Here is a 24,993-nt window from a genome sequence, read left to right as displayed (position 1 = left end):
TGATCCGCCCGTCTCGGCCTCCCAAAGTGCTGGGATTACAGGCTTGAGCCACCGCGCCCGGCCTAACTAACTTATTTTTATTAGAGGTGTTAATTGTGTGGTAGTTATAAAGAAGATTTATCAGTTGGAAATACATGTTGAAGTATTTGTGGGCAAAATTACACGGCACCTGGGATTTTTTGCTTTTAATACTCCAAATCAGAAGAGCAAGGTGAGTGGAGAAACCAATGGAACAAGATCGGTAAGATGGTTATAAGTGTTGAATCTGGAAGATGGGTATGTGGGGGTTCATTATGCTATTTTCTCTACTTAGGTTGATTTGGAAATTTCCTTCATTGGAAGATGAATTCCTCCCTTCAAGGAGCTTAGAAAGATATTGAACAAACAGTAATTTATGGCATGTCAATCAGACAGACATAAGTGCTATGCAGAAAAATAGACCAGGAAAGAGAGGTGGACAAAGCTAAGAGGTGAGTGGATAAATACAATCTTTCTATGTGCATGTAATATTTATTTTATATATAAAGATGAGGCACAGATGGGTTAACCTATATTAGAGAAGGAATTAATATACAAGTAACTGAATAAAATGATAATTAAAGAATACATAATTTTCTAAGAAGGAAGAGAGTAATTTGAGCTTCATGCAAGATGTGACTTTTAAAGAAACTTTGATGAAAATAATGGCTAACATTTACCTAACTTTTTCTATATGTTAGTTAGGACTAGGTTCTGCAAGCATGTTAAAGAATGATTGGATTTAATCCTCATTATAACCACAGAAAGTTGGGTTGTTTCCATCATGTGTAAGATTATGCTACTAGGGTTGGAGAGACTAAATAACTTGCCCACGGTCATGAGAACTTTAAATGCTGGAAGCTGACTTGAATCCACCTACTCTGGCTCCAGAGTCTCAACGTTTAACTATCAAACCATGCTGCCTACTGTGATGGATAAGTAGCATTTGGATAAATGAGAAAAAATGCAGACCTAAATAAACCAGTGGCTTGATGTTTTCTGGTGTCTGCCATTTGTGAGATGCTGTTTGGTGCTGGAGGATACTAGAGGGGAATAAGGCAGAGTAAGAAGGAGTAACCTGAATGGAGTGGAGGGCAGATGTGGGAACAGCGATAAGTAAGGCTTTCTGGGTAGGACGGCACTGGAGAGCAGACACTGAGGCCAAGAAGCCAGGCGGCCCTCAAAGGAGGACCTCACATGGAAGCCTCTTCAGAAGCCAGGAGAGTGCAGGCAAGGATGGAAAAACAAAGTGAAGGTTCTCTACTGCTTCCTCTCATACCCACAGCACTTAGGCTGCTGCTCTCTGTTCTAGAACTTGGTATCACAGAATCAGACAATCATAACTTACTCAGATCATGACAGAGCAATTGCCAAAGTGATGTTTATTTAGTCAACAAGTGTTTCAGCCTTTCTCTGCACTGGGCACTATTTTAAGGCATTGGAAATATCATAGCCACACACAGTCTCTGTTTTCACTAAGCAATGTATCCTAGGTTAGGTATTGATACATGTTATACATAAAAATGAGTGGGGTAAGAAGGATCTGACCTGCAAGGTGCAGGGGTTTGCATGTTATAAAGTATGGTCAGTAGGACTTCTTTGATAAGGGGACACCTGGGTAGGGAACTGAAAGAAGTGAGACAGCAAGACACTGATATCTGGGAAAGAACATTCCAGGCTGAGACAATAAGACCCTGATGCTGGGACTTGTTTGGAGTACTCGGGAACCAGAGAGGCCGGTGGGCTGATGCAGAGTGAGTATCAGGAGAGGGGCAGGAGATGCGATCAGAGAGAACCAGACAGCAGAGCACGGGCCAGACCAGGGAGGGTCTCACAGGCTACCCCATGGACTCACTTCTGACTCTGAGATGAGAAACTAGTAGAGTGGATTGAGCTAACCGACATATGAAAGGATTGCTCTGGCTGATAGTAGGCGAGGTCTAAGTAAGGAGACCGGTTAGAAGCCTACTGCAATAAACCAGGAAAAGAAGAAGACAGTGGACTGGACCAAGAGGGACTTTGGATCGAGGACCATGAGACGTTGTATAAATCTGGATGCTGGATGTAGAGCCTATGAGGTTTTCTATAGATTGGTGAGGTATGAGAAACAAATGTGACCAGGGAAGCCCTAAAGGGACTTTGATCTCTACCTTAAAATCCACCCTCACCTTTCCCTTTGGGTTGAGCCATTAGAAGAAGTCTTCATTAAAACACATTCAGGCCAGGCGTGGTGGCTCAAGCCTGTAATACCAACACTTTGAGAAGCTGAGGTGGGTGAATCACCTGAGGTCAGGAGTTTGAGACCAGCCTGGACAACATGGCAAAACCCCGTCTCTACTAAAAACACAAAAATTAGCCAAGTGTGGTGGCAGGCGCCTGTAATCCCAGCTATTTGGGAGGCTGAGGCAGGAGAATCTCATGAATCCGGGAGGCAGAGGTTACAAGGAGCCGAGATCATGCCACTGCACTCCAGCCTGGGCAACAGAGAGAAACTCTGTCTCAAAAACAAAACAAAACAAAACACCCCACAAAAAACACACATTCAATGTCAGGTTCATGTTCTAGTTATTAATATATCAATCAACACTGGCTTAGCAGTTCTTCCAAAAGTCTAGGCAAGAGGTAAGAGTCTAAAAGGTTGGGAAGGAGACTTGAATAAATGAACATGGATTGAGAACTATTCAAGCAATTATTGCGAACTGACTGGACAAGGCATGAAAGGGAAGGAAAATGGCTTGCTGTGACCACTGAATTGTGGTGCTATTAACTAAGAACTAGAAAAGGAGGGGGAGGAAAAACAACACCAGGAAGCTGAAAGTAGGTCTGGAAATAGAGATTATGAATCCAGTTACGGGTGGTGACTTTGAGTCAATTGTGCAAAAGCCAAATAGATAAATCCCCAACCCTATTTCAGAGTTTTTCTCTTGACTTATTTTGAAACACAATAGGGCCTCACTATTTGAGCAGAAATGTTAAATCAGCATATTCTATGAGAAATGTCATTATTTTCTTTTTTCTTCTTCTTCTTTTTTTTTTTTTTGAGATGGGAGTCTCGCTCTGTCACTCAGGCTGGAGTGCAGTGGTGTGATCTCGACTCACCTGGTGGCCCCTGCCCCACGCCTGGCTAATTTTTGTATTTTTAATACAGACAGGGTTTCACCATGTTGGCCAGGCTGGTCTCGAATTCCTGACCTCAGGTGATCCGGCCACCTCGGCCTCCCAAAGTGCTGGGATTACAGGCGTGAGCCACTATGCCTGGCCACCATTTGATTATTTTCTAATAGGCACAGTAACTAAAACTAGGCCACCAGAATCCATTCCTTTTCAATATGAAGGGGCTCTTTGGAGATCTGTCTCAATAAACTGGATTTACAATCACAGAGCAATTGTTGTACCACTTCACATTCTACAATACAGTTTAGCTATTTTTTTGTTTATTTGTTTGTATGTTTGTTTTGGGTCTTTTTGCCAACAGGAGTGCTACATTCTCAATATGAGCATAACAAACACAGACTTCTCAGACTTGTTTTTTCATTTCTAAGCTGGTAAACCAGAAGCAAGGTTTTCATTCAGAACCCACACAATTAGCATTGAATATCAGATCTGCAAATTCCACTCTACAGTATACATAAAGAAGTGGACCGAAATTCAAGTCAAACAACTGGTTAAAGGTCAATGGTGTGCCAGTTCCCATGCTCTCTAGTGGGAACAGAAGGATGAGTTCGGCATGATCTATGTGCCCAGGTGATTCTCACCTTACCCAAAGGTCTATGATGCCCTCCCAATACATCAGAAGGTACGTTTGCAGGGTTGGAATAGGGCTGATATCCTATTTAGAAATGCCTAACACTCAAATAGTTTGGAATATTAGAGACTTCTTACCTCTACAATTTATTTGATAGTTGTGTCTGTTTCAGAATAAACACAATCCCTGTTAGAGCCCCACATTTATTACAGACCTATAAAACCTTTAAACCAATGGAGCTACTCAACTCCCATGACAGAAAATCATTCAAACAAAAACACTTTCTAAAGAAACCTTTTAACCCCGGGCCCTACTGAATTGCTCCAATGGGTTTCTTTTTTCTTTGCTTTCCTTTTCTTCCTCTTCTTTTTTTCCTTCCTCTTCTTTCCTATTTAAATATTTAGCTACCTACTCAGAATTGCTATTCCTTGATTAATTTGTGATTTTTTAAAACTTGAATTTCTTAAAGCTAATTTCAACTAGTAAAATTTTTTTTTTTTCCAATGCTTGCTATCAAGGAGCTTGTAGTCTAGTGAGAGAAGGTGGACAACGAAATGGTTACAAAAAATACCACATAGAAAGTGCTAGAATAGGTCAGGTGCAGTGGCTCATGCCTGTAATCCCAACACTTTGGGAGGCCAAGGCAGGTGGATCACTTAAGGTCAGGAGTTCGAAACCAGCCTGGCCAATATGATGAAATCCCATCTCCACTACAAATACAAAAATTAGCCAGGCATGGTGGCAGGTGCCTGTAATCCCAGCTACTCGGCAGGCTGAGGCAGGAAAATCGCTTGAACCTGGGAGGCAGAGTTTGCAGTAAGCCGAGATCGCGCCACTGCACTCCAGCCTGGGGCAGAGGGGAGAGAGAGAGAGAGAGAGAGAGAGAGAGAGAGAGAGAGAGAGAGAGAGAGAAGAGAGAGAGAGGAGAGAGAGAGAAGGAAAACAGCTAGAATAGAGGTACCCAGGATGCCAGGGAACTGAAAGGAAGGCGTACCTGCTTTGTAGGTGCATATGGGGAGGGGAGCTCACCCAGCATTGCTTCACAGCATCACCAGGAGCCATGAGCTGCTTTGGGTACTTTTCTTGGGGAACTAAAGGAGAGAGGATGCTGGAAGTGGGAAATGGAGACCGCGAACAGGTGGGACAGAGCCAGCAACAGTAGCTACGCTGTCTAAGCCCCACACGTTCTTTCTCCTGGGGCTGCCTTGTCTTGGCCGACATGCCATTTCTGAACCAAGACATTTTTCACCACCTCCTCTGCTACCATCCTCCCTCTCTGTACCAATGCATGGATTCCCAACAGCTCTACCTGCTTCCAGAACTTTCCATGACAGCTCTTTCCCTGCACAGCAGGCAGAGTGGTAACTGGGCATCCATCAGGTTATGTCACTCCCCTGCTTCAAACCCTCCTATGGTTTTGCATCACATTGCCAAGCTGTGGCAAAGGTCTTTGATGTTATAAAGACCTGCATAACCCAGCCATGCTTGCCTCTCCCACCTCATCTCCTGCTTACTGCTCCTCCTCTGTGCACACACACTGGCTGCCTTGCTTTTTCTAGAACTCATGGAGCTTATTTCTCTCCAAGGCCTGCCCTACTTAACTCTCTTCCTCAGTCTAGATGTTCTTCCTTTGGATCTTCTCAAGATCACTCCTTATGATTTAAACCTTGGCTGAAATGTTACTTCCCCAGATAGGCCTTTCTGACCACCCAAGCAAAATACAGTGCCCCACCCCGTTTCCCTGTGTAATTTTCTTCCAAGTACTTGTTATATGTAGGATTTCCTCTTCATTCTAGGTTTGGTCTGTTTTGTTCAAGATTGAATCTCCAGAACTTAGAAAGGGACATATGTTGAATAAACTAATTCTAATCTCAATTCCCAAGTGTAATGAACATTGGGTCTCTACTACAGTCAAGCAAAAATGTGTTCCCCTCGTCCCCTCTCACCATTGACTTTTGCCTCAGGAAACTTAAAGCCCTTCTTCCAACACCTAGACTGTTTTCCCCGTTATTTTCATGTTGGTTTATTATTCCAGCCCTCTAGTAACAGAGAATAAAACTTATGTGTGACAATCAGTAAACATAATAAGATACCCACTATTTATCAGAGGCTTCCTATGTACTAGATGCCATCCATATATTATGCAGTTAAACCTCATAACGTCTTTACTGTATCATCTTATCCCCATTTTAGAAGGCATTTTCAAGTAACTTCCAAACAACATACAGAGACTGCCTAATTTCTACACTATTCCCGCATTTCAACTGAGTATTCAGATCTTAGAAAAACAAACTTATCTTTTCCATGCACAAATTTTTTTCATAATATCCCAGAAACCAACTTGAACTAGTACTGTAATAGGTAAGCAAATAAAGAAAACATTAGATTCAATTGCTGTCTGTATTATGCATATTGAAGTATCAAGTAATAATCTCATTAAAGATATGGCATATAGTTTCTGAACATTTGCCAATGTTCTTGCATGCCTTCTGCATATATTAGTAATCCAAAACCAGGGAGATTTTTAGAATAGTTATTGCTAGCTGTTATGACTTTAGCTAGTACAGAAATGTATTCTCTTCTTTACTTCTGTAAGAAGAATAAATACCTGTTCACTCCCTAGTTAGAAATGTCTTAAACTATAGTATTGGACAGTATCACATTCTGATACATGACAGATCATAAGGCAAAACCAGTCTCCTGGTGTTCCTCAGGGGCTTTCTGGATTTTGAAAGTCATGGCTGTGATGGAACTCATCACAGCTCAGTTCTCAGAACTTCATATTTGCTTCCATTTTCAGATAAGTTCTAAAAAGAAACAAAGAAAAATAAGAGTGTTTCATAATAAGGATGCTTTTAGAAGCCATCTGAATTCTAAGTGGCTAAGGTAATTCTTCATTGGGATGGGACACACCTGCGGACCACGAAGGTTCCATGTGTACAAAATCATTATCTTCATATTTCTGTCCTTGCTGTTTCAGCTTCAAGGTCAGATATCACTAAGTATTGTGATGAAATGATGTTCCTTTGAGTTGAATCTAAACAATTGTCAAAGGGGGAAATAACATTTACCTTATATAGACAGTTTTAAAAAATGGAAAAAAGCCAAGACCACCAAGGTTTTCCTCCATGAACTATGTTTCCAAAGCTTCCAAGTATTTCCCAAAGTGCTTTCCTCAAGACAGCCAATACTCATCAGCCCATCCATGCACCCATTTCCCATCTGCTCCCTGACCGTCTCATTACCCTGATAGCCCCACCCTGCCTATTCCTCATCAAGAAACTCCCTAAAAACTCTCACATATGTTGGGAAAGGCATAATGTAAGGAAAAGCTTTTCCTTTAAAAAATAAACCTTTAAAGCCTGCATCTCCTCTAATATCCCCACTACCACCCACTCAGTAATCCCATATCCTTGACTCTGACCTTCACATGGCATCATTCACCTTTAGTTGTTTTCAACTTTTAAAAAAGTGGGAGACATCTGAATATTGAAACTGTAAGCTGTTTCAGAACAACAACCATATCCTCCTTTGATGCAGCTCTAATAGTTTAGCACGAATAGATGCTTAAACTAATAGTAGGTTACATGGTTAGAGGGAACACACAGGATCGTATATTTATGCCTCAGATTACAGCTTTTCCTCTCTCTGCAGCACATCACAGAAGTGCAGATGTCAGTGTTTGAGGCCTGTCTGTAATCACACAGCCATGGAAAGCTGAGCTCCGTGATGGCCAGGGATCAGCCTCACCAGCTCTTCCATGGGGCCTCACCTTTTCCCCACACTCCCTCTGCTGCAACCAGCTTGCTAGTCACAGGTCAGAGATGGCCTTAAATCATCCTGGCTAAGGCTGGACCATGGTTAATATGCATCCCTGGAATGCTTACAAATGACTTCTCCTTTGCTTCTACTTGTTTCCAAAGACTCCAATTTCAGCCAGAGTTAGTGTCTGTTCTGAAGAACTCTTAAAACACGAGGGCCTTTAATCACACGAGAAGTTGGAGGGAAGAAAAACAGGTCCATGCTTTGCTTCCTTCCCTCTTGGCCAAGTGCTGACTGATCCTCCCTGTCAGACAGGGTGCAGGAAGGGGACTTTGCTCTGGCTTCACTAGCAGAGTTGGGAGAGGGTGGGAGGAGCTGAAGAATGCCCCAAAGGAACAGATTACAGAAGGGTCCAATCACCATGTGAGCCAGCATGCCCCCGAGTGCTGCTTAGTGCCAGGGTCTTGGGTGACATGTTGAATTGAAAATCAAAACAGCATGAATGTACACTTTATTACAGCCAGAAACAGTCAAGTTTTATCAAGATTTCCACTGAATCATCCAGAAACTGAGGAGTTAAAGGGAACTTGGATAGGAAGAGAAAAGCTAGAGAGGGTCAATAGGCTCCAAAGTGAGCGCAGAAAACAGGTCTTGATTAGGATTCAGAGTTTAGAGGCTGGTCAGAAAAAGCAAAGACTTCAGCAGTATTTTACTCTCTAAACAGGGAGGAGGGTGGGGAAATACTGGAAGAGAACCCAGCTTGGAGTGTGAAAACCTGGAGGCTTGCCAGAGCTGGGAAGGGGGTTGGATCTAAATGGAGCCTCCTCCATTTCACTGTTCCAAAGGACCTACTGGGTCACAGGGACGTCAGCCCGTGGGATAGGGAGGAGAGAAGGAGTATTTATGTTAAGTTAAATCTAGAAAACAGAAAGAAGACTGGAGGTAATGCCTTTGTTGCCCTTCGGATGGCATTCATGTGCATTAAAGTTTCACACATCTCTGCAGACAGCTGCCAAAAGGAATTATCCGGCTGCAAGAGCTGCTCAACTGCACTCCTACACAAGTTATGTGTAGGGCAATTTCACATAAACAGGATTCCCTGACACACTTTGGCAATCAAAGTGAAGGTTTCGCCAAAGTAAATGTTTTAAACTATTTTAAAAAATATATTAGACGATAAATGCCTTGCAATACTTTTATGTATGTACTATATTATTATTTTTCTCAGATCTAAGTCAACACCCCAGAGCTAAGAAACAGAGGAAAGAAATTCAGTCACAGTGTAGTAGCAGAATGTTGTATGCAACCAAAGAGTAACACTCATATACTCAGTGGGTATTTACTGAGCACAAATACAATGAACACACTTCACTGACACTAAAACACATTTTTCACAACTTACGGATGCAACTTACAGTAGATGGTGCCAATTTTATTGACAGTAGTTTTTCTTTCTTTGTGGTACATTCTAAAGTGGTACATTTTAAAATTGTAAAATTGTATATTTCATTAAAAATTGAAATAATTCAAAGGTATCCTAGATCTGATGAAAGAGGAACTCATCAATATCATCAAGGTCTCAGTTTAAATGTTGCCACCTCCTCCTCCTAGAGGCTTCCCGGACCACCAATCAAAGGCAGCCCATCCACTACTCTGAGTCTCCACCACCTTACCGATCACATCTCCATGGAGATCGTCTCTTGTATTGGTCAGGAATTATCCTAGGCATAGTATGCTCTCAATAAATGCTGTGGAATGAATAAAAGTTACCATTTATTGAGCAATTACTACATGTCAGACCCTGAATTAAATGCTTTACAGAGGGAAATCCCATTTATTCCTAGCAATTGAAAGGTCATTCTTACTCCCTACTTTACAGATAGGGAACTTGCAGCAGGTAAGTGGGAAAGCAAAGAACTAGAGCTCAGCTCAGCCTGACTTCGAAGCCCATACACATACGTACTCTGCTACACTGTGTATCACGTCCAAAGCCCTGGAATTGTTTTGTGCTTGATTCTCTGGCTGGTTTAGAGATGTAAAGCAAGATGAAGTTATTATACAAAGAAGAATACAACTGTTCACCCACTTTTGAAAGGTAATATTTGCCAATGGGGAATTGTCACATTTCTCTAGACCTCTAAGTGCTTCATATAAGCTCCTGTGCAAACATAGAGATGGAGGTGCTGGCATCTCTGTCCAGTAAATGAGGATGGGCTCCAGGGAAGAGACAGATATTTAAACTTTGTGTGGAATGACCCCACCACTGGTGAGAGAGAGTGCGGCCCACCCAGGGCTCTGCAAGTTATCCTGAATGGCAAGGACATAGGGTATATATGAAGAGGTATCGGGAGAAGAGTAGGTACAAGGGCTGTGGGTGTCTTGCTCAGGGGTTTGGGCCTCATTTCATAGGAGTCATCTGTGGTCTGTATCAACATGGGTTTTATCTCAATCCAGTTCAGCTTCTCTCCCCCATTCAGCATCTAACTTGAAGCAGAATGTTGACATTTGGCTCTGCCATTTCTATGTTAACTGATGGCTGTGTTTAACAGAGACTTCTAGCCCAGGGCAAAGAGAAAATATAAAAAGGTGACTAGGAAAGTGAGGGACGAAGTGATCTTGATTATAAGTCAGTCTATGACGAGTCAACATAGATAGAGCCAATGAAACTTGTCATCTTGAGTCTCAACAGCAATACTGAAGGACTACAAAACAGAATAGTTCATTTAAAACAGAGCCAGCAAACTAGAGCTGCAGACTACATCCAGTCTGTTTTTGTATGGCCTGTGAGCAAAGACTGGTTTTTGCATTTTTAAAGGGTTGTAAATAAATAAACAACCCTCATCCCAAATCAAAGAGCATATGACAGAGACACGTGGAGCGTAAAATGCTACCTGGATTTTTACAGGAAAAGACTTGCCATCCCCCACCGAGGACTTTATATGTCCTTTTCAATGTCTAGACAGTCACAGACCATTTAAATTGGTGCTCAATGTAACTAGACCCAGAGAACTAGATCTATTCACCTACTTCAAATATTAGAGCTCATTTTATACTATGATGATTTATGGATCAATAATTCCTCTTATGAGAATACTAAAGTTCTAACTATTATTAGACTCATGCTTATCTTAAATTTTTCTTTGATGTTTTAAAAAAATTTCCTTCTTACACATCAACAGGCTTGCTAGCTTTTGGCCAAATGCTATAACGGCAAAGGGTTTGCCCTTCCTAGTGCTGGTGCTAAGAGGCCTCACAACACCCTGGTATTTAAAGCTTACCAAAACAACTTTCTTAATTAAAGACCTAGTGAAAGCCCTGACTCTCCTCCCATCAGGTTATTACAAGTGGGTGTAGATGGAATTTTTTAAAATCTTAGCCTACCATTAACACTCTTCAAATTGCCTTTCCTCTAGGACCATGAGGGGAGGGGAAAAGAAGAGGAAAGTTATGGATATGCAGATCCATGAATCCAGCAGGATTTAGCTTTCCATCAAACGGTAATTCAATATTTACCAAAGAAGGATGTTTAGATGTGGAAATTTTACTTTGGCTTGTATCTCATCAGAAAAAGTGTTTTTTTTTTTTTTTTTTTTTGGTAACCTTATGTTTACAAATTGAAAAGATATGTACTCAACTCAGATTCAAACATGAAAACTATTCTAGATACACAGTCAACTCTTAATTACTGGAATGGAGATCACCCAGGCATACCTGAAGCTGTTTTGCAGCATTAGATACGCTATGGCCCAGGTATTCCATAGCAAACCTGGGCCGCATCGCTAGGTGATTAGCCATATACTTCTGTCTTCTCGGCTAAAGCATCTATTGCTTTTCATCAGCATAGACAATATAAAGTTGAAGATGTAGTCATCTCTTAATCACTTGAAAGCTGGCTCTTCTGTCAGTAAATTCTACTTGGCACAGACTGCCCATGACTCTGAATGACCGAATGGATTGGGGTCAGCTTTTCATTTTATCAAGCAAGATTGATGCAAGCCTATGATGAAACATTAATATCTGAGATGCCTTGCCACACACAAGCATGAGGTTGCTTAGAGAGTCTTTGTCTAGAAAATGTTTTCATTCCTATCCCTGCCTGAATACATGAACATTTTGCATTAGAAACCGTATTTTTCCTAAGTCAAAAGAGACAAGTGATTATTATTTTTTCTTAAAAACTGAACCATTACATTTAATTAAAAATACATCTCCATGCAACCATCACATCTTAGGCAGTGCAGTTTAAAAGGGGCAGGGGAGAGAGAAGAGAACCTGGGTTAAATCACAGTTCTTACAGTCCAGAGCTATGTATAAACTTCTGCAGAATCACAGAAGTTTATACTCCTGGGACTTGGTTTATCAACAATCATCTTGAAAGCACACCTTATGTGCCAAACACTGATACGAATCATTTCATTTAATCCTTGGCATAACTTGAGACAAGGGCAGAGAAGTAAGGAGGAAAGGTGTGAAAACGAGGAAAGGTGAGAAAACCGACAGACACCAACTATGATTTTTACTTTCCCTGGTTATGAAATAATCCACATCTGAATAATTTCCTTAAAGAAGTAAAGGTCTCAAAGCTACAGAGACACAGAGGTGAGCATCACACAGGCGGGCTAATTCCAGATCACTGGATCTTAACCAGACTTCTTAAATCTTTAAGATGTAGGACTGGACTAGGACATCCAAGAGCCCTTCTGAGTTTAATATTCCAGGGACTTAATCATGCTGTAGGAGGATTAAAAGATATCAAATGCTTGAAAGATAAACTGCCAGCAATGAAAGGAGTGGAGAGGAGAAGAAACCTGCGAAAAAGTGAATGGCCACCATTAAGATAATAGCTCCAGGAATTGCTTTTGGTTGACGAAGGGCTCAAGAGATTTAGTGCTACTCAAGCACTTCCCATATGTATGGAACAGACTATAAACCATTCGATCTTAATTAAATCACTGAAAATCTGCAAAGGGGAACACAACATAGGACTGATTATTCTTGGTTTTGAAACATTATGGTGCCACTTCCTCTTGTTTTAAAAATGACCATTTAACCTCTTTGAACTACAGCTTGAATCCCCTACTGAAATATTTAAGCCTGTATTTGGTGACAGTCATCTATATTAAAGGCACTGAAGGAAGCTGGTGCCCCGAATTCAGGTGCCCATTTAGGGTAGAGGAAGCAGGAAAATGCCACCAAGGACAAGCAGAATCGGGGCAGTTATCTGGCATCTGATCGCCAGGTAACTGTTTATTCTTGCTTTGCATTGCCCTTTAGCAGAGGGCTTGGGGGGCTGCTACACAAGGATGGGGAAGGTCGGGCAGCCATTGCCCTTGACTGTAGACTGCTACTGATGACCTATTTGAGGATGAAGCCAGGGAGGTGGGAGAACTCTGAATAAAAAGTTTCTTTAGTCAGGTGGTTGGGTGGCTTAGACTTGGGACCTCAAATGAGACAAAAAGTCAAGTCAGGAATTGGGAAGCCAGACTCGAAATGTTAAGAGAGTCAAACATCTACCCATTACTTTTCTCTCTGTCTTAAATATTGTAGACCAAATTACAAGGGTAGGGACTTGGGAGGGGGATGAGGAGTGAGCAGGCAGCCGTAGAAGCTATCTGGTTCGTGCGCACTGCTTTATAAGGGAGGCAGCCAAGATGACTAGAGGCGAATATCTTGCCCAGGGTCCCACAGGGCAAAGCCAAAGTTTGAACAGTTTTCTGATCTCCTGAAATGATGAGCTTGGAAATGTTTTCACAGCAATTTAATCAAAATCCAAAATCTCTACATTTTTTGGAAGTATGCCATCTACAGAATCTGAGAAGCCAGAAGATGCCGGTTTTAATACCTGGTTGTTATTGTACCGCACCACAGGATCTATCCAGGCCCGGAATTCTGTTAGATGACAAACTGGACCTAGAGTTAACATTCTAGTCTTTCCCCCGGTCTACATACAAAACACAAGATAGTTCTATATCCAATCTGTTCAAAACTCCTAAACCAACTCTGAGTCTGAGATGGTCCTCAAAGGGTTGATGCCTGCCCCAAACCCCTACACTCGGTGATTTCGAAAATACATGCAGTAGCCCCGGCCACCTGCGGGTGGTACAAAGGGCGCCTTGAGGACCAGAGCTGGATGAAACGCCGGCTTACAAACCCCACTCCTCCAGCACATTCAAGTCAAGGATCCAGCTCATTGTTTCCGAGGAGCGGAATGAATTGACCAGCTGAGCGCCGTTCTCCCAGTTAGAGCGTCCCCAAGCTTCCGGCTTCGGAACGGGGCTCACCGCAAGGACACAAAAGGGGCGAGCTCGGGCATCACCGCGGATCCCCGTCGCCCTCCGAGGCCAGAACGCTCGCAGAGTCGCGGCCGCCCAGGTGTTACCGTTTACCCCGTGACGCAAGAGCCGCAGGCTCTCGACTCCCCACCCCCCGAAAAGCGCGTCCACAGAACCGGGGCGACCCCAAGCCCTGAGCGCCGCAGCTGCTCGGCCGCCGCCCCCACCGCGTGTCCCCAAGTCCTCGGGCTCCCGGCTTCGCTGCTGGGGAGCTGACGCAGCTGGCTGGCCGTGGGGTCCCGTTCTGGGGCTGTCCTGCTGAGTCGGGGGTAGGGGAGCGGTGGCCACAACTCCCGGGTGCTCGCAGAAACTCCTCTGCGTGCTAGTGTTGCAGCCGCTGTGGCTGCGGCGAGGGGCGGGAGCACCGGGAACTTGGGGGCGCGGAACCCCGAGCGGGGCGGCGGCAGGCAGCATCCCCGACCTAACCCCGACCTCCGAGACGCGGCGCCCCCAAGTGCCCTCCGTCCGCCCAGCGCGGTGCCCCCAGCGCCCTCCGTCCCCACCGCGCGGCGCCCCCCAAGGCCCTCCCCACCGCGGAGGGGCGCGCAGGGGGTCGGCAGGGCTCGGGTACCACGCTTCCCCCGGCCCCACCTGCGGATGTGGGGCTCCGACTGGAGATCCCCGGGTCCCCCCTCCCATCCCTGGAAAAATCCCCGGGGCGTCCGGGACTGACCGGCGCTTACCCGGGGAGGAGCGGCTCCGCAAGCCCGGGCGGCGCTCGCAGGTCGGGCGGGGAAGGTGCGGGCTGCGCTGCGCCGGCTCGGGCTGCCGGAGCTCCCTTCAGCCGCCGTTGGGCTCGGGCTCGGGCTCCGACTTCCTCTTCCTAGGGCTCTGCCCCACTGCTCGGCCGCGCCCCCGCCCGCCCCTCCCCGCGCCCCGACGCCGGCTTCGGCGGCCAGAGCAGCGGATCGCTCGTCCCGCCTCCCCTCTGCCCTGAGGGGGAAAAAGGTGGAGAGGAGGGAGGCGAAGAGAAAAAGAAATTAGGAACTTGGCCTTGTCTCTGGAACCTTGCCAAAGAGAACAGTCAAATTACAGCCTCGGGGGGAATAAAGTTTTTTTTTTTTTTTTTTTTTAAAGATATTCTGCTACTGTTTTCGCAGACACATCACTTTCCTTCATTTTCCGAGCTCTTCAGGTTTGGCGTTCCTTTGGACATAATAATTTCCTATGTGAGTCCTTTAAAATAATACCCAAAATCATGGTTTTAAGTGAACATTCTAGTTTTACATAGAAGCTTTACTGGTAATCACGTAAAAAGAGGGGGAAGCCTGGTGTTCTTCAGGCGTCATTACCCTAATCACCTTGGTTAAAGCACCAAACGACCTTTGCCTAGAGAAAGTAAAAGTGGAAAAGGAGGTAAAGAATAACTGGTGACAGCCAGAGAGATGTTTAAAGGCACCAGCTCTGAAGTAAAGTTATGACTCCAATCAAAGGTGCCTGCAGCGATAGTTAAAGGCGTGTGAAGTCATTTCTTAACACTGATCTCTCGCCAAAGTCGGACGTATCAGGTTCGCCTGTGGACCTCCTTAGGTTTGGTAGTAGATTTGATTTCACTCTTAGTTGTTAACAGACCTTCAGCCTTACCACTCGCTAGCTTCGTGGCCTTGAGAGAACACTTTAACCTGTGTTCTGTGTCTGTTTCCTCATCTGTAAAATGGAGATGATGATGATGATGATAGTGCCTACCTCATAGAGTTGCTGTATGTGATTTAAATAAGAGAATGTGCATGAAGGGCTTAGGAGACTGTCTGGCACATGCTCTAAAGCCTGAATAAATGTTAGCTATTCTTGTTGATTTTCCCTTTTATTTGTTTTATGCATATATATGATTATGGAAATTATAATAAAGACTGATAACAAAACAAGGTTTGTGCAGTAAGGCCACACAGCATCACAGTTCTCTATCACGTGGAGTTTATGTTCTGTTTTATAATTTATTTGAGTCTCCACGACTGACTTGTATTACTAAAGCTATGGGACTGGGTTATGCTTGGAATACATTTACCACGGTAGATTTGCAGTGGGACTGAAACAGACATTTGCCATCTTCAAAGCATTGTTTCAGTTGGCCTTGGAATAACCTTGTGAGGTTGACAGGACAGGTGCTAGTTGCCTTTCACAGACAGGAACCTGAGCTTAATTAAGACCCTGCCCAGCTTTCAGAGCTCACACAAAACCATGCCTGTTACCCCATCTCTCTATGTTGTGATTTGTGATAGAAGTGTACAGTATGTTTGTGAAATAGTATCTCATTAATGGTTTCCATCAACCCTGTGAGGTAGGTGCCAGCCTTTATCTGACCCTCAAAGCATCTAGGATTCAAAGAAGCTCATTGATGAGTGTTTGTGGATGAGAGAGAAGGATTTCTGACAACTTGGAAAGGAAGGGAGGAGAATTGAGGATTCCTGTTCTCTGCTGTCTCCTCCTTGGCCCCCAGTCACGCATCTCTTTGATTGATTGATTGATTGATTGATTGAGACAGGATCTCGCTCTGTTACCCAGGCTGCAGTGCAGTGGCCCCAATCATAGCTCATTGTAGCCTGGAACTCCTGGACTCAAGAAATCCTCTGGCCTCAGCCTCCTGGGTCGCTGGAACTACAGGTATGTGCCACCATGCTGGGCTTTCTAATTTTTTTGTAGAGACAGGGGTCACGCTGTTACCCAGGCTGGTCTCGAACTTCTGGCCCCAGGCAATCCTCCAGCCTCCACCTCCCAAAACACTGGGATTACAGGAGTGAGCCACTGTGCCTGGTCTCAGTCACTCATTTCTTAGCACATATACTGTGAATGAAGCAGTCGATGAAGCACTGTGATCTGATGAGAAGACTGGACTAGCTACAGATGCTGCTGCTCAAAAGCACTCACCCGTAGGCAGATAACTCTTGTGAATTTGGTACTGTGCTTATGGGATGGTTATAATATTTCCTGGCCAGCCCGCTTACTTCATCTCAGTTTATTAATGAGGTGGAAGGTAGAAAGTGGAAACAGGAACAAGATGGAGTCTCGCTCTGCCACCCAGGCTGGAGGTGCAGTGACCTGATCTCGGCTCACTGCAAGCTCTGCCTCCTGGGTTCACGCCATTCTCTGCCTCAGCCTCCCGAGTAGCTCGGACTGCAGGTGCCCGCCACCATGCTTGGCTAATTTTTTGTATTTTTCTTTTTAGTAGAGATGGGGTTTCACCATGTTAGCCAGGATGGTCTCAATCTCCTGACCTTGTGATCTGCCAAAGTCTCTTGTTGAGATTGTATGCCAAGTACAGCACTAAGCACCTAACTCCCATGATCACTCCTGATTTCCAAGTAAATGAACTCTGCCCTTTAGATCTTTAGAATTTGAGCTCCTTGAAATCACCTGGCCTGACACATTATGGGTCTAGTTTGTGTGCCCAGCACTTAGTTCAGCTCCTAACACACAATAGGTATACAATATTCAGTGTGTGGGTGGGTGGATGGATGAACAGACAACATAAGAGTTGTAAAGATGCTATAGCTTTCCCTGTTAGTAATAATCTACTCTCCCACTTTAAGGAAAAGGACCCAGTGGAATGGCTTTCTAATGGTACATCCAGTATTGGGAAAATTATTTTGGCGAGTGGTCTTTCCAATACTGCTCTAAAACTACTCTATCAGTCAATGTCAAACAAAGGGGACAGAACCCAGTTCAAGTATATATAAAAGAGGGATTTTAATGCAGGAAATTGGCTCTACAAGTGGTAGAAGAATCAAGAATCCAAAAAGAGACAGTGCGGCAGCCCAGAAATTAACAACAGCAGAAAGTCACGACCACCTATAGACAGACGAATTCAGAAGACATAGCTTGAAAGGGGTGTTCCCCCACCCATCCCCATAATGCTGTGATTCTGAATGAGAAAAGAACAAGAAGAGGCTGAGGGCAACAGGCCCAGGCTTAGCCCACCCTCAAATTATACCTTTTCCTTCTCAAGTAAACATGGGTCTATCAATTAGATTTCTGTAGAAGAGAAGTTCTTGCTTTTTAAGATGATTGAACATCCTAGGTGATGGGTTGATGGTGCGACAAACCACCATGGCACATATTTACCTATGCAACAAACCTGTACAACCTGCGCATGTATCCCAGAACTTAAAAAAGATTATTAAATGCCTCCTATGGCATCTTATTTCTTCCTTACACAGATTCAGTAAAGTAGATACTATAATCCCTAAATTATGCATAAGGTCACAGCTATTCAGGAAAGTTTGGTGACTTGCTCAAGGCCACAGAGCTATGCGAGGCAGAGCAGAATGCAAACAGCTCTGCCTTCCAGTTCTTATGCTCATCTCATGAACTCAGCTCTTCATCCTGAAAGGCAGCACAATTGCATAGTTTTGTGCAGTGTCATATTTCAGGGTCACCAATCCATGCACATATTCCCGGGATCTAATGTTTGCAAAACTTACAGAGTTAAAAGGCTTGATCACACCCTGCCTTAACTTTATGACATATGGTGATAACTTTTATGATGCGAGTAGTGAATATACTGAATTTTTTATTACACAAGATCAGATATATGTCCACTGAATTGTAGAAGAACCTGAGGAAGAAAAAAAAAACAGGTAGCGTTTATCCCTTTTTTTGGCAGGGGGTGGGGAAGCTATTTCAATTTCAAATTTGGATGTGTGAGGCTTAAAAAACACTCTCTAGAATGTCCTGACCTTATTAGAGGGATTAGGGTAAGAGACGGTACTCATGTAGGAAAAAGTCTCATGTAGGGAAAAGGAAAGCCAAGAGCATAAGTAAGTGCATATAGGATGACACATGTCTTCAAATTCTCTGGAGCCAGGAGTGGCCATCAAAATCTACATTGGTGCTGCTGTTTCTCTCAATCTTCTAATTAGCTAGAAGATTTAAAAATTGAGAAGCTGTACTAAGCCCAAAGAGTGAAAGATACAATAAGAACTGTTCATGATTATTAGTGTCTAGCTGAGTTGGGCCTAAAAGTGGGTAGAAGAATTTGAGGCCTTCTGGAAATCCTGACACTTCAGAATATCCCCATTGCTTGCTTGAACAAGAGTACCTAAAATCTCCATCGCTAGTGACTTAGAAGGTTAAGACCTGGCGTGCAGGAGGCAAGTGCAAATTCATTATCCATCAAAGATAACATAGTAAAGGATTATCTTACACATGATCAGACTAGCATAGTAAGCGCATCAGATCCTCTTAAAAAGCACAGCTCACTGGCAAAGGAGGCCCTGGCACAGGGGACGGACACCAAGTGTCGGCCAGGGCAAGAAAGAGCAAAGGGACGGAGAGATGGAAAAAGGGAATGTAGCCAGGTAACAGACGTGTGAAAATAAGTGTAAATAGCTCATGGTCAACATCATCATTTTACCTGCCTATGTTACCTTAATTTTGACCAATATAGTAAAATAAGCTGTGTGTGTCCCTGCTTTACAAATATTGATATTTGCAAAAATAAGAATTCTAGAACTCGAAACTTTTCAACTTTGGGGCAATACATCTTAGATACAAACAAAATCCAATATTAGGCAGATATCCTGGACATCTTTAATCGTATTTAACCGAACACATCTTTAATCATATTCTACTAAAATATAAAGCAACACTGGCCAGTTTATACTTCTGCTTCAAAATTAACTTTATTTTCAAGTTGATAATAGAGCATTCCTTTGGATGCTCAAGTTGATAATAGAGTATACCTTTGGATGCTTTTGAAATTTAGTGTATTTTTTTGAGCCATTTTCTTTATGTTGGATGTGCTGGAGGGAAGAGCTACTTCCAAATTTATTTCTCAAAAATACTATGTTTAGAAGTTATCCCCAGAAGTACTAGAATCATTAGGAGATGTGTGTGTGGTGGAGGTGGTGAGGAGGGTGTTGATTGTCACGTGGAAGGAGGAGCCTGCTGGTATTTCATGGTAGAGTACGAGGGTTGCTAAACTTTCTGCAATGCACTTGTTCTGCAGTCTTGCACGACAACGAGTTGTCCTATCCGAAAGACCAGTAGCATCTCCTTAAGTGCACACTGTGAGTACTGCCTTTAGATGGGGTTTCTCAAATTTAAACGCTTTCAGAGGCCAGGCCAGTAAAATAATTTGGTCAGCAGTTCCAGGTTGTCAGGATGTAGTACATACCTGAAGGCATATGAATTCAAATTTTCTTAAGCATTGTTTTAGCCAAATACAAATATTCCCTGAAGCCAGATTCTTGTGGGTTTCCAGCTTGCTCCTCTTTCACTCCTAATTACTTTTGGATAACTTTTCAGACAAAATGAAAGAAGGAATCACTACGCCCTGCTCTTTCTCCTCCCTCTTCTTTTGTAGTCCACTGTGTGAGTAAAGATGGATAGAAAATACTGTTCCCCTCCCTTAAAATTCAGTGTCATGAATGCTAGAATTAAAGTAATAAAATAATCGGGAGGTAAAAGGACTATTTCACCCATGAAAATTAAATTAACTGTTAAAAATATTAAGCAATAAACTGATGGCAGAGGCCTCAAGCATGTTCCTTCTGTGTCTCTTCTCTTTTCCAGTTTTAATGATGCAAAACAAGATACAGTTGGCCCTCCGCATCCATGGGTTCCACCTCCATGGATTCAACCAACATTGGATAAAAAATATTCAAAAAAAGTAGTGGAATCTGTACTAAACATGTACAGTTTTTTTCTTGTCATTATTCCCTAAATACAGTGATAACCACTTTTTTTTTTTTAATTTTTTTTTTTTTTTTATTTTTTTTTTTTCTGAGACCAGGGATGTACAGTGGCATGATCATGGCTCACTGCAACCTTCACTTACCAGGCCCCAGTGATCCTCCAACCTTAGCTTCCTGAGTAGCTGGGACTGTAGGCGCACACCACCACATCTGGCTAATTTCTTGTATTTATTTATGTACTTATTTTTGTAGAGACAGATTTTTGCCATGTTACCCAGGCTGGTTTTGAACTCCTGGTCTCAAGCAATCCCCCCACCTTGGCCTCCCAAAGTACTGGGCTTACAGGCATGAGTCACCACACATGGCCTGGAATAACAACTATTCACATAGCATTTACAATGTATTAGGTATTATAACTAATCTAGAGATGATTTAAAGTACATACAAGATGTATGTAGTATATACAAATACTATGCCATTTCATATTAGAGGCTGGAGGATTTTGGTATCCTGGTCAGGAAGGGGTTCTCTGGGGAACCAATTCCCCACAGATATGGAGGGACACGTATATTTACAAGTTAGTAGACATAATGATTGCTACTGGTTTTTGAATACCTACCGTATCCGAACTGTACATTACGTGCTCTGCATGCATTATTTATTTAATCTTAACAAGTAGATTTTTAAAATGAGGCTACTAAGGGTTAGACAGTTTAGGTAATGTGGCCAAGGTAAGGTTTTATAATTGGTAAGGGGCAATGCAGGAATTTGGAACCAGCTCTGTGACTCCAAACCTGTCCCCTCATGTACCATGCGCCATTGAGGTTTCTCAGTAAATAGTGAGATTCTACATGAGCCAGCCATCTTCATCTCTCATGGTCACCTTCTTCTTTGACTGCATGACCACCTAAGTTCTTCTAAACAATAGTTCATGGGAAAATGCACACATGTGCTCTGGTAAGATACTGTATACAATAATCCACAGTCTTCTATCCTCAGTTCTAAAGTCCAACAACCCTGCAAATGGGAAGTTTTTTTTTTAATCGTTTGTGGCAAAGCCTGCCCTGACCTGAATTCATTTGGCAATAAAGCCACACCTGCAATGATTTGAGACTATTTGTAGTTTAAAAAATATCTTATTTAGTTGAATCTCCACTAATTTAAATGCAGAAATATTAAGGTATTTGATTTTGGGGTATTGGCCCAGACTCCTGAAGGACTCTTGCGTAATATGTGGCACATGCACTGTATGACCTTTCTAAAATCCCCCTTCAGAAAACCCATAAAATATTGAATTAGGAATTATGAATCTGAGACTTGAAAGACCCCATGCTATACTGAATGGATACTATCAAAACTATGTTTTCTGAATGGTAAGAAGCAGTGCTGTGTTGCTGCTGGCTTGTACTAGTTTTTAAGAGCTGGTTGTTGACATTTTTGAACTTTTGTAACTAACTGACATCACATTGGTGGCTTGAAATCAGCCATGGTGGGGATATTTACACCACAGAAATTGGCAAACACTCCAAATCAGGGACTTGTGTCCAGTTCCCCTATGTCCACCCCAGCTGCTTATTAAAAATGTCATATTGTGAGCTCTTCCTATTTACCCTTCCCAGCAAGTTGGAAGGGCCAGGTCTCAAGCTGATTGGTGCTAAGGGAGGATCTACAGCAGAGAAAGAGCAATTGTCAGCTTGGTTTCACTGACGCGCAAACCACTGACGCGCAAACCACTTTTTATAGACTTTTATCTTTTTGTCCTGAGAGTAATTGCATGAGTGCCAGAACAGGATTGTCTGATGCATTTAAGCTTATCAGGAAACTAAGGCTTAGAGAGTTTAGGTAATGTGGCCAAAGTCTGATAATTAGTAAGGAGCAGTGTAGGCATTTGGACAGAATGAGGAGCTATCGATTTGAGGTATGTGTTATAGATAAATCAATAAAAATAGGACCTGTGGCATTGCCTTAGACTCTCCATCCAAGTCCTCGTCTCAGAATTGGGTGTTGCAAAAAATTGTTGCTGCCATGATGGGTATGATCCCAGTTTTACAAGACTTGTGAGAAAGAAAGACTGAGATGTGAATTTCCACCCCTACCCCACCCCACCCCTTTAAAGGAAGACATGAAAAATAATAAGATTAAAGTTTTACTGTGCAAAGATGGTTCTCCAAAGGATACCAGAACCACAGGCACTCGGGAATGTTGGGCAGAGGCAGAGAAAAGGACCAGTGAATGGTGCCATCTTCAGTGGTCCCACGCAACCCTGGTAAGATGTGTGGACCTTATTTGTCAGCTGGAGTGCAGGGGCCGAAGGAAGAGTGCAGGGCAGGCTTGATCAGTGCAGGAACAAATACAAATTGGAGGGAACAAGAGTTTTAGTCCACAGAAACCCTCCCCCTTGTATGTGGCTACCTTCTGATGCAGTTTTGTTATTGTCAAGTTCTCCTTTCTTCTCTGCATCTTCACATAAGGCTCTTCTACCTGTGAGGAAAGAAAGTTTACATTCAGGATGGGATTGAGCAGTACAATGGGGACTGAATCATGAGTGAGAAAAAGCAATCGGGGAAAGGAAAAAAGCCCCATGATTATCCTCATTCATTAATGCCAAATAAAGGTCTGTGAGACTGCAAATTGGCAGCGTTCTTTCAGACACGACATCATCTTAGAAATAATTACCGAGGGCCATCACTAAGGTATCTATAGCAACTCTTCAGGAGCTGCTGGCAAATCTGAAGCCTTGCGATGGTCAGCGCTCTTTCTTTTCCATTTCTATTTCAAATGGTGGCAGGCTATGTTTCACGAAAATAAAAAAATGCCTTAGTTCATGCAAAAGCTCCAAAAGGAAAAGTTCCAATGAAGCCAGGCTTTAAACATTATTCTCTCATCAACTGCAAAATGTTGTCTAAAATGTTTGGAATTGGGCATGAAATGATCTAGACCTGGGTTTTCACATTACATGTTTAGCAAGTTAAAACATGAACTTTGAAGTATAGTTTCATATAGTTCAACCCGTAAGAAAATGCTAACTTAAAAAAAAAAAAAGAAATCTCATATAACTCTCAAAATAAAATGAAAATTCATTTTGGATGGAGAAACATTGATATTTGAAAATCTGAAGACCTGAACCTTAAGCAGAGTTTATTATAATAACGAAGGAGGCAGTTATCAGCAGGATCATAAACTCAGTCCTGGAAAAACAGTGTGACAATATTGGGGAGCAGGGGGGAAATGAGCAGGGAATGGAGAAAATTCCTCAGAGAACTGAATTTCTACTTTGTCTCTAGAGGTCTCTTAAGTGAGAACTGAGGGTGACATCATTATGATCCCAACATACTTTCTTCAAGTTAGCATGATCAAACTTTCTGACTTGCTAAAATATTATGGGAAACTGGGTTTTTTTTCCTATGTGCCAGTTTATAATAAAATACCTTAAACCCATTCTTTTTTCTCCAAATTCATTGTTACTAAACTCAAGGAAATTTTATTCACTACCTTTAGCACCCAGATTTTATTAAAATATTCTGGATAAACTTAGAAGTTATTAAGAAAAAATTGGAAAAGAGAATAACTGAAAAATGTGTAATAGATATTAATTCTTCAATGTTTGCTCAGTGAATACACCCTAAATATTTAGAATCATGTTTTGCATCAAATACTGATGAGATCACCTTCTCCACCTGGATGTATCACTCTCTTCAGAACAGAAATAAAATCCACTTCCTCATCACAATCACATTTGCACACGTATTCCTGTCTCTGTACAGGTCTATCCTTCTAGCTTTCCTTTTTTTTCTTTTTAATTTCCCAGTCCCCTTCCCTCCAAAAAACTCAACTTTATCAAAACTCACATTATCAAAGTCCTTGTTTCTATTACCATTTTCCTTCCAGCCTAATTCAGCAAAACCTGATTATGTAATATCAATACATTACATATGAATTCCAAGATGCTCCACATTTCTCTGGAATTTTGCAATAGAATAAATTAAATCAGAACCAAATAAATTTGGTCATGCTTTTTTTCTAAATGTCTCTTCAAAATCTTTCTTATAAAATTGATGCCTTCATTTTGTTATTCCCCTTCAACTTATTCACCATGGTTGAACAAATGACTTATGTATAGATAAAAACTGCCTACCAAATATCTAGACAGAAATATGAGAGAAGATTGAAGCCCCACAAATCACAGGGACTCAGCAGCCTGTGTACATTGAAGTCCTTTGTAATGTGATTAACTTCAGACACTCAGTATACTGGTTTCAAAGTAGCTTTTTCTGTAATTACAGAAGGACTTCAACCAGGAAGAAACCAACTTCATGGTCACTTTCCAGCAACCAAATACCTTCCTGAGAGTTGACTCCCACATTCTCAGCAAGATGTTTTGAGCTCCTATTTCCTTTAGGAAACATATCCTTCCAACTTTCAGGAAAAGAAGGGATCTTTTAAAACTATTCATCAAGTTAAAAAAGAAAAAAAAAAAAAAAAAAAAAAAAAAAAAAAAAAAAAA

At 42.4% G+C, this 24,993-nt stretch overlaps 1 protein-coding gene across 1 annotated transcript in view; it reads right to left on the bottom strand.

The window, feature by feature from the left end:
• Positions 1-14,692, bottom strand: part of PLEKHG1 (pleckstrin homology and RhoGEF domain containing G1) — a 249,421-nt gene extending 234,729 nt beyond the window's left edge. Inside the window, exon 1 of the mRNA XM_017887627.1 lies at positions 14,541-14,692. The gene's annotated coding sequence lies outside the window, so the exon portion shown is untranslated. The remainder of the gene's footprint in view (positions 1-14,540) is intronic.
• Positions 14,693-24,993: the final 10,301 nt, after the last annotated feature.

This window comes from Rhinopithecus bieti, unplaced genomic scaffold (assembly GCF_001698545.2).
Source record: "Rhinopithecus bieti isolate Rb0 unplaced genomic scaffold, ASM169854v2 scaffold_16097, whole genome shotgun sequence".
NCBI lineage: Eukaryota > Metazoa > Chordata > Mammalia > Primates > Cercopithecidae > Rhinopithecus > Rhinopithecus bieti.
This window is presented reverse-complemented; position numbering and strand designations above follow the sequence as displayed.